This window comes from Lactuca virosa, chromosome 8 (assembly GCF_052849685.1).
Source record: "Lactuca virosa cultivar CGN04683 chromosome 8, Lactuca_virosa_CGN04683_v6, whole genome shotgun sequence".
NCBI classification, from domain to species: domain Eukaryota; kingdom Viridiplantae; phylum Streptophyta; class Magnoliopsida; order Asterales; family Asteraceae; genus Lactuca; species Lactuca virosa.
This window is the reverse complement of record NC_136433.1, coordinates 362,334,873-362,348,419: the sequence shown is the minus strand read 5'-3', so window position 1 is coordinate 362,348,419 and position 13,547 is coordinate 362,334,873. Positions and strand designations below refer to the sequence as shown.

General features: G+C 41.3%; 1 non-coding gene across 1 annotated transcript; it reads left to right on the top strand.

The window, feature by feature from the left end:
• The first annotated feature begins 2,039 nt into the window (after positions 1 to 2,039).
• Positions 2,040 to 2,146, top strand: LOC145135220 (small nucleolar RNA R71). The gene has a single exon (XR_013719681.1). It is a non-coding gene; the product is annotated as a small nucleolar RNA R71 (small nucleolar RNA).
• The last annotated feature ends 11,401 nt before the right edge of the window (positions 2,147 to 13,547 follow it).

The window sequence follows — 13,547 nt, the reverse complement described above, 5'->3', positions numbered from 1 at the left end:
AAGCCTTTGCATTCTCCTTTTCTCCCAAGCTTACCTTCTTGTCAAGCTGAATTGCTTCCTCTTTTTGCATCATCGTGTCAAGGTAAGCCAATTGTGCGTGTTGGAAGTCACAAAAATTTTCAACAATTTCACTCTCTTCTATTGGAATTTCCAAAGGATCAGGAAAAGTGTGCCCGTCAAGGCCAGAAAGGGGATTTGTAAGTAGTAGGACAAAATCGTCAGCATTTTTGAAGTTCTCGTTTGGACTCGTCGAGTCAGTGGATGCTACTCGGCGAGTCGGTGAGGTTTCCACAATTTTTATTGTTTCTTTTGAATCAGCTTCCTCTAGCAACCTTTCTATCTCCTTTAAATCTTTTCCAGCATCGAAATTCCCTCCAGAAGGTAATAGAAATTGACTTGGATTTTCTTCTTGTAAAAGTGCAAGCTCTCTTTCTAACACTTCATCATCCAAATCTATTGAGGAAACTTTTTCATCTTTTGTCCTTTCATACTTTTTCTCTTGTTCTGGTTTAAACACCACTGAATCGTTCCCCACCCTTAGTGTTAGAGTAGATTCGCACACATCGACTAATGCACAAGCGGTATTCAAAAATGGTCTCCCAAGAATGATTGGAACTTTAGGGTCTTCTTCCATGTCAAGCACTACAAAGTCCACGGGGAAAACAAATTTATCAACTTTGATGAGAAGATCTTCGCACACTCCTTTTGGATGTATTATTGTCTTATCGGCTAGATGGATCTTCATATGAATCGGCTTTGGCTCCGGTAAATTCAGCTTCTTTAAGAAAGAATATGGCATTAGATTAATACTTGCACTCGAATCGGTCAACGCATGAGTAGCAATTATGTTCCCAAATTGACAAGGTATGGAGATGCTTCCCGGATCACCCCTCTTTTCAGGCAGCTCATTCAACACTAGTTCAGCTACTTCTGCCATATCTTTTCTAGAGGCAAATAGACTTTTCAACAAGCTTGCATATTTAAGCGTTTGAAGTATCGTTTCAACAAATGGAATGTTGACTTGAAGGGCCTTTACATGCTCCAGAAACTTCCTATACTCTTTAACTTGATCATCAGGTATGGATCGAACCGTAAATGGCAAAGGTGCCCTGGAAGGCTTTAAAGAATAAACAGTTCTGTCCTCGGGCCTTGGACTCGTCGAGTCCATGACTGGAACTCGGCGAGTCGAGTCGGGTTTTGCTGAATTCGAGTTTCCTGTTTCTTCTGCTTGCACCTTTATTGAGGCCTTCTGGGTAGGGGTCAGAGGAGTGAAATTTTTTTCAGAACTAGTTATTATAGCATTCAAATGCTCCATTCGTGGATTCTTTTCGGTATTGCTTGGAAGATCACCAAGTTGTCTTTGATTGATTTGTTGGGCCAGCTGCTCTAGCTGTTTCTCAATGTTATGAATAGATGCTTGTTGATTCCTTAGTATTGTTCTTGTATCTTGTATTGCAGCATCATGGTCATTATGTCTTTTCTCAGATGCAGCTACAAATTTAGTGAGCATTTCTTCCAAGTGTGGTCTCCTTTCTTGCACCGGCTCCTCCTTTTGGTAAAAACCCCTTGCTTGTTGTCTAAACTTTTCCTCCTTCACCTTTTTGTACTCATCATATGGTAGCCATTCTTTCTTCGATTTTCGCCAATCATTATCGAATCTATCTCCGCTTGAATAGAATACTTGAGCTTTCTTGTTTCCATTCTCATCCAAATCACAATCTCTAGTAAGATGAGGTCCGTTACAATTCTCACATCCAACCCGAATAGCATGGAATGTTTGATCCATCTTATCCATCCTCCTATCCATGCTTTTCAACATTGCCATCATTGCCGCCATGTCCTCAGAAACAGAATTCACCTCCCCTCTAATTGGATTATTCCTAGGATTATGATATTCTCTAGAATGCTTAGAGAATTCTTCAATTAACTCCTTGATTTCCGGGGGTGGCTTCTTTGTGAGAGGTCCTTGCGAATCAAGAAGCTGCCTTGTGGTTACATTCACTCCATCATAGAAAATGGAGACTTCTTGTTGACTATTTAGATCATGATGTGGGCAGTTTCTTAGCAAGCCTTTGTATCTCTCCCACGCCTCATATAAGGATTCTCCAACTTGTTGTTCAAAGTTGGCAATAGCTTTCTTTAATTTGGCTATCTTTGAGGGAGGGCAAAATTGATCAATAAATTCTTCTTTCATCTTAGCCCATGTAGTGATGGATCCGGGAAGGAGTGACTTGAGCCAATCCTTTGCAGCACCTTTGAACGTGACGGGAAGCATACGAAGCAAAACGGTATCGCATGCCACATTAGGAAAATTAAAGTAGTCGGTTATGTCGCTGACCTCTTCTAGGTGCTTGTACGTGTCTTCGTGATCTTTTCCATAGAATGGAATCTCCTTAAGTTGGGCGAGTATGTGGCCTTTGAGTTCAAAATTGGCGTTTGCGGGAATCGCGGGTTGCACGAGCCCCGGACCGGTGTCTTCAGGCATCTTCTTCTTCCATTCGCCCATGGGAACTTCATCGATGTTAGCCATGGTGGTGTCGAATCCGCCTTCTAAATCGCTTCCTTCAAATTCGCTTTCTTCTCGTTCGGATTCGTACTCGATGTCCTCCTTGATTGGGTCTTCGTTCGCCAAGGAAATGCTGGATCCTCCTGATTTACTACTCTTCTTCTTGCTGAAAACAAATCTGATATTCTTCAAAGGTGAGTTCTTTAAAGATGCGGATTCTCCAACGGTTTTTCATTTGTTCTTCTTTAAAGTAGCTTCCGGGTCTTCAAGTGGTGGAATCAAGGGTGTATTTCCTCCTCTGGTCATATACATACTGCAAATAAACAGAAAGACACACGTAAAAGGAATAAAAAAAAAGAACTAAAAACGAAAATAGCTGTTCAGCGATGGACTCGTCGAGTCTGGTCGTAGGGACTCGGCGAGTTCGATGCAAAAACAGCAAAAATTGTAAACAAACTTCCTAAAAGCTTGGAACTGAAATTTAATTCTAATCTTAAATCTACTAAAAGCAGTAACTTTGTGCGAGAGAAATCTCACACAAAGGATCGATAACAATAGTAATCAATTTAAATTTAGAACCGTTCCCCGGCAACGGCGCCAAAAACTTGATGTGTGTAAAACCAACTAGTTTTATTCCTACTTCTAATTTGTAAATTAATCACACAAAAGGCAGTGGACCTGTCAATTGGTGGTATAGATCTAGTAAGCAAGGTATCGAACTCAGGAAACGGCAATTAAACTAATTACTATAATTATCTAAAAATATCAAATAATAAAAGAGGGGTTTTCTCTAGTTTTACAAGACTAGAAACTTACTAACAGTTAAACTAAATAACTAACTAACAACTAAGCAAGCAAAGACCAACTAAATTCAATATCTAAAAGGGACTTCTGTTCAGGTTCGACTCAATTGATCCTATGGTTGATTTAATGGTAATAGTGCAATGGATTAACCTTTTATTGGCTACCGATTCAGGTGATTAGGTTCACATTCGCTATCGCTAATCCTTAGAAAATAAACTAATTCAAGCAGTGGTCAGTTGTCTAAATTAATTAATTCTCTAGGTTATTTATTCGGGTTAAATAAGACTAGTAATGGTTAATCAAATTAATAATTCAATTAGCCTCTTGTTGTTGGTTTGTCACACAAGCTCACACATTAATTTACCCACTTTCTAGTTAATCCTAGTTTCACATTCGCTAATCCTAGGCACATAATAAAGTGTTCACATAAATCACATGAGGTAAACAATTAAGAGATGTTCATGCAGCCTAATTGCCTTCCTATTAACAGAAAATAGTTATGGTTAATGCATAAGGATCTTTAACAAGCTTAATTTAACAAAATCACCAATTTAGAGTTAATCCTACCATTAATCAAACCATATTCTCAAATTTGTCTTACCCAAACAGAAGCTAGTAAATTTAGCTCATGATTACAGTAGTCAAAAAGCTAAAAACGAAAGTAATCAACTCAAACATTGTTCAATTCAAAGATAAAGTGGAAAATTAAACCTAAGTTGCCTTGAATCTTCTAAGAATGAGAGATTAGGGTTCTTCTCATGTTCTTCAGGTCTCCAAGGGTTTCCTTAGTCGCAAAGTATCTTCCAGAAAAGCCAGAAAAGATAGTGGATTCGGAATTTGACCTCTATTTACAAGATCCTCAAAACAGGGTCAACTCGTCGAGTAGATACCCAACTCGCCGAGTTTCTTCGTAAAATCCGTGTACGGCAAGGACTCTACGTATTTCTTCGCGAACATTCGTGGAAACTCGTCAAGTAGACGATTGGACTCGCCGAGTAGCTTCAGGTTTGTACTTATTTCTTCATTCTGCAACTTCTAATTGCATCTCCTTCCTCCTTTTTGCTCCCGAGCATGACTTCTGGACTGAAAATACAATTTAAACATTATTAAGTACCTTTTGTCCAGAATATGCAAATAATTAGCTAATAATTAATAAAAATCTATACTAAATATATGGCTAAATATGCAAATATCAAATATGAGATGAACCTCATCATGCAACAAGTTCTCCTCAAGCTTCTCAGGGCCTGTTGGAACATCGTGGATGTTCCGAACAATAAATTTGATGAAATATTGTATTCTTCATGAGCTGTTTAACCATCTCAAAGCCCAGGCCCCCACCGCTGAAGCCTATGACACCCTAACCCTTCAACTCAACACCAGCTTTTAGAAGGTGTTTGAGAAATTTTCTGATTTGAAGGAGTCTCTTGTGGTTGCACAGGTTGTCAGGCCCACCGTTGCAAGAGGGGGAGAAGGCCCAAGTCAACCATGGAAATTTGCCTTGGAATATCAGCTCGGAGATGAAATATCCGATGATGAAGTCCAAGTACTTTTCGGACTTCTAGGAAACGATGATGACAATGGAAGTGACGAAGAAGAAGTGGAGTACGTCACCAACGCCATAGTAGGTCTCCAGGCTCCAAGGAAGCTACCTACTAAGATATTGACGTAGGAAGAACAAAAAGTTTGGTCCGCAGTCTCATGGCCAACTACACTGCCAGATGTTCTCAAAAGAAGTATTCAAATGGCTAAGGCCAAAACCAAATTGACGGTTGACGCCTTCCGAGCCACTGCCTCGATGCTACCTCCTATTTCAGGTCTAAAAATTACTCCAATTGACGAAGGCTCTCCACTCCAGAAGCCAGATGACATTCTGTAAGAGCCTCTGCCTTCCTCACCTCCAAAGTTTACCATCGATGAGAATATGCAACACATCCTCTCCACTCGTCAGAAGCAACAACACAAGGGTAAGAAGCCATCACTGAAAGCTATCAATCTCACTACTCCGGACCTCCACCAAAGCCAAAATCAGGCTGGTGTCAAGCTGAGATCCTTCAAGCCCTTGAAGATAGCATCCAGATCCAATCTTTTAAGGATGAAAATCCCCATCCAATTCTAGGGATCTCTCCACTCTGTCAAGAAGGAATTCTAAAGGATGTCGACATAGTGCCTTTCATGTACTATGACATTCCAAACAATGATTCGGAACAACTTGATTTTCCTTTTTCTCCCTTCAGCAAGTTCTACACCAAATTTTCTCCTCTTCATCCGGAGGATGATCCTCAAATGATCATCCTGACCGAGCGTGAAAGACTGAAGACATTTTATGCCAAGAACGCACTTCCTCTCAAAGAAGTTTGGTCTCGGATAAGGATCACTAAGATTTCCGGATTTGGAAGGAAAATTTTGAAAAAGTTTGAACTCAATTGCATTCTATTCCGGTTTCAAATATTCCGGAACAAACCAACCTGCAAGACCATTACTGATGTTGATTTCTCTGCTCTTAATCCAAATGATATCTTGACTATTGCTGCTCACTTCCAATGCATCCAGTCAAATGATGTCAATATGGGAGCTTACCATTCTGCCTTAAGCTTTCTTAAGGATTACGTTGCTGAGTTCTGTAGATGCGATTATGAACTGGCCCACCTATTCGGAACAGATAAATATTTGGCCAAAATCAACGTCAAACTACCCGAAGCTGAAATCCTTATGGAAGGACCCATCGATGAACCAGTATTAGGCTTTTTCCACCTTCAAAGAAAAATAAATCAAAATGACTTCTTCCGAGTTCAAGACAAGCACTTGGTTCCCACTAAGGCTCTTCAGAAGTTCATCAGTCGAGCATACAAGTCCAACGCTCCAGAGCATGTGAAGCCTAAGTTCGTAAGTCAGCTTCAATGGTACATTGCGGTTAGAGAATGGTTGTACACGACATACATTTTCATCAAGGAAGATTCAAGCTAAACTTACCAGATTGCTAAGTTCACTTAGGGAGAGATTGTTGGAACCTGAAAGTGAACCTCTAGAAATCTCTGTCCTTGTATGATTCGAAGTAATCCAGTTCCGGAGTAAGATGGTGTTCCGAAGTCAGAAGATGTTCAGGAGTCAATCAGTGTTCCGGAGTGAAATTGGTGTCCAGAACACAGTCTATGTTCTGAATTGGATGTTTTGAATGAGTATTTTCCGAATGTATTCTTCAGTCTGTATTAATTAGATTTATCATTTTGTTTGATGTAACGTATCATAGGACTTAGTCTTTTTGTCAACTTAGATAATCAGAGTGTGAGAAGTAACTCTATTATCCAGTCCTAAGTATGTTTATGGTTTGTACTATGTACCCTATTCTCCTTTACAAGGAACATTCAATGACAATATCAAACTACGTATTGTTCAAACAAATATAGCAATATTCTAGTTTACTTCACCTTCCAAGTTATTCTCTCAAACATTCTTCTTGTTCTTCATTTATTGTCTTTACCTTGATCATTATCTTCACTCTTCACTAATATCGTGAATACTTTGTTGAATGCATTAACTCATACTTGAATGGTCTTGCCAGAATTGACTGGAACATTCCTTAGTAAGCAGACATTGATCTTAAGCATTAACTCAAGGTTTGAGTTTTCAAACCTTGTCCCTGCGCATCAGATCTTTTGTACTCCCAGCAGGTACTATAGGGTTCCTTGGCAGGCATGAGGGAGGAGGTTCGTGATTCAGAGGCGGAGCCTCAAGTTCTTGCTGAGCAGAACAACATTGTGGCCTACAAGAAAGCCGCTTTAGAGGATCAAGTGGTTAATTTGGAGGACCGGTCAGAGCGACTTGAGGACCAAGTGAGTTCTCTCACTCGAGAGAAGGATGTGCTGACGAGTAGACTGGCAAGGTTCCAACGTCAATTAGCTCGAGCCCGTGCTGAAGGTGTCGTTGCTCGAGGTAGTTTGCAATGGGTGTTGCAAAAGGGGGTGGTTCGTGTGATTAACAGGGTCATCGAGAGCGCTGAGTTCGCCAAAGGGGTCCAGGATGTTCGTGAGGCTTGTGAAGCCCTTGGGTTTGAGAAGGGGAGGCAACTGAGTGGTTGCTCAACATCTTCTGGTAAATCTGAAGTTCCGGGTCTTGGCCAAGTGGCGAGCAGGGCCAAGGAGGTCAACACTGACCTTACATCTTTTGCCGAGACAGATTTTGCTGGCCTCGTCCGTTTAAGGGAGTTAGATTATGATGGCTTCCATCATTTTTGTGGCAAGCTGAGCCCGAGAGGTTCTTCCTCGGACTCCGAGGGCTGACTTGTATATGCCCCTTGTTGTTCTTCTTTCTGTGTACTATGTGTATAGTGTAAAACATTGGTTGCTAATAACCATGGATTGTGTTTTTTGTTTTGTATTTGGTATGGAAGTGTTCTCTTCCCTTCTTTTTTTGTATGTATGCAAATGCTTTGAGCTGTAATTTGTTTTTGCACATTCCCTTGTTCTAGGGTTTGCGTTAATCTGGTAACGTGTGCTTCAGATGTCGCATAGCTGCTACTACTGAGTTATGTTCCTCTGACTAGTATGTTTAATTAGGCTTATGATATTAAGCCGTGAAATAATAGTCAATGCTATTGACTATGTTGTATAGTGTAGCTACTAATACACTGGCTGGGATCGTCATTTCAAGGCCTTTACTGTTCAATTTTAGGGGGAAAGGTTATGAACCTTTTACGACCCCTCGTTTTGTGCCATTTACACTATCTCAGCTCTGAGATGTTATTTGACATATTGTAGGTAAAGATTATGACTCTTTTAAGACATACAGTTGCATTCTTGCATAGATTTTGCTCAAGTAGCGTAAGTGATCAGTCGATGTTGCTAATTGGAAAATATGCACAACCTCTATATTTTGTGTTTTTGCAATACCGAATTCTGGAAAGTTTTTTCAAAATGCAAATTATATCATTTCTAAAAGGAAAAAAGACATGAGACAATAGACCCTGAATGTCTAAGTGTCAGGGCATGTTCCCGATCTTTTCTTTGGCACCAGAAGTATGGCTATCCTGTACAGAGTTGGGCCATACTTCTTGTTTGGCAGTGACGTCTTTCTACGCCTGATGTAGATTAGCCTTCATAGGTTGGGGCTTCCTCTTATTTTCCCCAGCGGGGCCTGGCATGGGGGAGTTATGTTTCATTTCTCATTCCCTGGGGATGTTATCGTCTGTCTTTCTTTGCGACCCGATGCGTGTTACAACCGTGGGAAGCGCCTCCCCTTGGCTGGGTGAGAGTGCCTCCTGTACGTTTCTGCACACCCATCTTTCATGCATGTACCGCTATCACTGTAGATGTTGCTTTGTTTACTGAGGGCTCTTGTTAGTGCTCTCCTACGGGAAAACCTGCTCGTTAAAACGAACGGCATTCCGCCTCCGCTATTGTTGTTTCGTGCACTTGCGCCCTCTGTTCTGAGGGGTTTTGGTTTATCGACGAAGATTTGCTTTGGAGCCCGAATTGTTCTTTTGCTGGGCCTTGCCTGGTTTTCAATTATGGGCCAGGCAGGCGCCTTTGCCTGTGAGCCAGCGTTTTCTCACCGTGTGCTTGTCGCTCTGTATTCTTGTTGAGCGCTCCTTGGATCGGGGTGAGTTCCCTTCTGTGGGAGAGATGTTGCGAGCCGACTGAACACATCTCGTCGTCGTTTCCTGGTCTCGTGGGATGGCACTTGAGCCACAACAGATTTCCTTTGTGGGTCTTCTCTTTTTTGGCGACCTTCGTTTTGACGTGATTGGGTTTCTTGTCTTGCTCCTCGTTGGGCGTCGTGCCCAATTGTCGGCTTGGTCACTACTACCATTGCTGACCCATCACACGTGCTGAATTTGAGAACACCGTGGAGAGTAGATGGGATTGCTTGCAGCTGGAAAAGCGCAGGCCGGCCTAAGAGAATGTTGTGCTCTGTCGGGCGATCGACAACCGAGAATTCGAGCACCCTTGTAATCTCCTTTGCTCCGTCATGATAAGTCAATGTGAACAGGATTCTGACTGTTCCCGTTGGTCAAATGCGGTGACCAGTGAAGCTAACTAGTGGGCCCTGGCGCGGTAGCTGGAGGTACTCTTTCCATTTGATTGGCAGTTGACGAAGGCATTGCTCGTAGATTACGTTGACTCTGCTTCCGTTATCGATGTAAACTTGTTCTACATGGTGTTGACTAACAAAGCCAGTGATGTGCAATGAATCATTGGGGTCCCAATGTTCTGGCCTAGGGTCATTTACTGAGAATGTTATGTTGAGGACGTTTTGGTGGTATGGCCCTGCATCCGAATATCGGCTTTGGTGGTTGGTGCATGGGCGGGGCCCGATGATGGTGAGTATCTCCCCCCCCCCTTTTTTCATGGTCTTTTCCTCCATCCTTTTGATTTTTGGGCTAGTGTTTATCTTCGTCGAAATTTTCCCTAAGGTCTTTTGCTATATCAACTATGTTCCCCACGAGTTGTTTTTAATAAATCTCCCTCTTTAGCACTGTACACTCGTTTGCATCGTGCGTTTTGCTTTTATGATACTCATAGAACTTGGGTTTGTCTTTGTTTTCCTTGGCTGGGGCCTTGTTGATTGCATGAACATCGGTATGACCGCTTTTGCTATCGTCCCAGTAGAACGGTCTGTACCTTCTAGACATATGCCGGCGGTGACGATTGTGTCGCTGCTGGTCGCCATCTTGCCTTCCGTGCTAGGTCGAGATTGGCCGCGACACCACCTCCTCCTGCTTTGTATATGCATTGGCTATAGCTTTGATATTGGCCTCCTTTCGCTCTTCCCCTTCGATTTGCCTCAGGTATTTTTCAACACGGAACTTGAGTTCGTCCCGGGATCTGGGGACAGTCCCTGCATCTTCTTCGATAGGGGGCCCGAGAGTAAACCTTGGGCGAAAGCGCCTGTTACCAGGAACTCTTCATGTCCTGGAACATTCAAGGTCTCCAGCGTGAACCGATGATAATATTCACGGATCGATTCCCCCTCTCTCTGCTTGCATGCCATTACAGAATTAGCGCCCCCCTTGCCTTTCCTCAACTGCATGAAATTTTTGAGGAAAAGGTATTTTAGTTTCTCAAAACTGGAGATGCTGCCCGACCTCAAATATTTGAACCACTTGCCTGCATTTCCGGTTAGGGTGCAAGGAAAATAAGTGCAGGTGAAGCGACGATCCATCTTGATGGATGTCATCATCCATTCATAATTGTCAATGTGGTCGTATGGGTCTGTAGTACCGTCATATTTGGGCTTGTGTGGGATCATTGCCATGTACGGAATCTCGTACTGCAGCAGCTCGTGGCTGAAATTAGAGCTAGCGCTTCGCATGGGGTTGTCCATATATGCATGAGTATAACATCCCGCCGTAGGCCATGTGCTGTTGCATTTGGTACGGGCTTGCATACATCTGGTTATGCATGGCCGCTGGCGAGATGTACGGTTGATACTGCGGTAGGTTTGGAGCCAACCCAATTTACTGGATTCTATGCTGCCCTGTCGGAGGAGCCATATGCGGGCTTGTTCCTGTATACTGTTGAGCGTATGGGGTAAATGGTCGAGCCTTTGTCATGAAGGGATTAAACTCGGATTGTGCTGGGAACTGGGTGTTGGGTCCATAATAGTCGGGTCCCTGGCTTGTCGATATCTGGCCGCCTGTGGTTTGTGGTTGGGACAGTGTTGGGATTGGATATGGGGTGTGTTGTACCAACGTGTTGCGGATTGGTGGTTGTTGTATATATATCAGCATGTGAGGAAAACCTATCACGGTGGCTTGCGGGTATAACATTGGGGAATATTATGGTTGTGGTTGAATGGTGTGTGGGATCCACGTCCCGGTGCCGGAGGTAAGTGGGAGAGGCTATTGTTTTGAAACAGGGATGTCTGTTTGATGTGTTGTGACAATTTGTGGAGTTGTGGTTACGATCGCCACTTGTGGAATTGTGTTGGCTGTTGGACGCCAGAGGCTGGCCGTGAGAGTTGCTACTGTCTGTACTGCAGAACTAGATGGCATTTGTGAAACCGGTGTGCGATTTGATACGTGCTCTTCCTGAACGGAAGTTTGCCCTCCTTCTAGTGACTGTATCGGACGCAGCGGGATTTTTTCTAGTGCTCCATAAACTATTGGGATCTCGTTTGCCATTGTTGCTCGTTAAATTTGTTGCGTGGATGTATCGTTCTAGAGATACGCCCAGATGACGCCAAATGTTGTGATATGTCGGAGAATGGGTGGATCGAGATTGCCTGAGACTCTTGCAGAAACGACTTCCCTGATATCACAGTACAAAACAAGATAGAGATCATTAGTCGACGTCCGAGAGGGGATCCCGGGACGAAGCTCCGACGATCTACTTAGTATGAGATCTGAGAGAGATGGTAAGTGATTATAGAAAGGAGAGAATTTTGTCCCCTTCTTCGTGAGGAAGAAGGATCCTTTTATACCTGTCTTAGAGGCGTGTCTCTCAACTGATTCTGTTGAGGATTCTCTCGTGAGGTGCGACGTGGCGGAACCATATTGGAGGGTCCTCCGTTATGCCTTTTGCCTTCTTCTCCCATTGGCTGGAAGGAGATCTTCCAAATGTTCACGAAGATCGTGACTATTGTCTGATGAGCGAGTGGGACTCTCTGATTGGTCCCACATTTGCCAGGGTACGATTTCTCGGAGAAGGGGTTAAGGCACGGCTCTACACCTTAATCGCCTTATCAGCGCCCCTCGTGTTGACGAAGGCCCGGACTTGGCTTTAGATTGGGTTCTGACTAGGCCAAGCCTGGTGTCAGTTTGACTTCTCTTTTGACATTTCCTGGAGGGATACGTTAACAATATTCATACAATTGGATAGTAAATTTCTATTTCTTGACAAGTGTATGGTAATTGTCGACACAATTGGATATTAAGTTGCTATATCTTGATAACCTTATTGTAACTGTTGACACATTTTCATAGTAAGTTGTTATTTCTTGATAACCAAATAAAAATTGTTGACACGTCATAGTAATTAATAAATTGTTATTTCTTGATAACCATATAACATCATGTTGACAAATTAATTTAAACAATAAGTTATTATAAGTACAATACAAAAGCACGAGATACATGCAATGTAAAAACTACAAGTATGAGTCTCGTTGCAAAGCAAGGAAATATTATGTTTGTTTATTTCTTTAAGAGACGAGCTATGAAGTCGAAAGGAAAGGTACAATATTTATTAAGTAATGTCCCATATCATGAAATTTAATCAAGTTTTAGAGTAATTTGGATTTTATTAAGTTTAAAGAAAAACATTGTATGTGAGAGTGCGTTCGCTCTTAGTTTTTAATAACAGTGAATTTATAATGATAATGTAAGGATTTTAAATTAATCATAGGTTACTTGACAAAAATAATACGAAGAGGTGATTTTTTTGTGATTTGCGTGTCAAATAACAAATGATGTCATTGTTGTAAATTTCTTTAATCTATGATGTGGGTGATTCTTAAGGTTATTATTGTAATTTCTACAATAAAAGAGATAAAAAGGGTATGGAGTTGTGTAAATTTATGTTAAGCAAATGAACAAAGTTGAAAAATACTCTATTAAACAATGTCTGATGATACTATGCTTGCATAGGTATTTATACCCAAAGAAAGAGGATGGACCATGATAACACTATCATACAAACCATACTTTTTTTCGAATAGTATTTTTGTTTTCGTATTTGGTTTCCTTGTTTATTTTTGTAATTATATATATATATATATATATATATATATATATATATATATATATATATATATATATATTGGAGTTAAATATGTTGGAAATTAGTTTTTTGGTATTAATAAAAAAACAAAAATATTGTATTATTTTTCCAATCTAATCAGGGGTATACATTTTGCCACCAAACTCGGTTACGATCCATTTCGGTTTTGATGAAACTGATCTAAACAGTGAGCCAAAAAAATCCGAACCAATTTGAAACCAATCCGGATTGGAGTTTGAATCTATTTTAGGGAAGTAATTTTTCCACACTGAAACACTAATATATGGACAATAATATCCTCATTTCATTATTTTATATATATTAAAGTTATGAAAGATTTTAACAGTAAAGTGGCACCTTTTTTGTCAATTTTGGTCCTCCAACTTACAACATTGACCATTCATCTTTATGTTTTTGTTCACAGACAACCATTTCACTTTGGTTTGAATTTTTCATAACCCTCGCCTTTTATTACATATTATTAGTATTTAGTCTTTTGGCAGAAATGGTCCCTCATC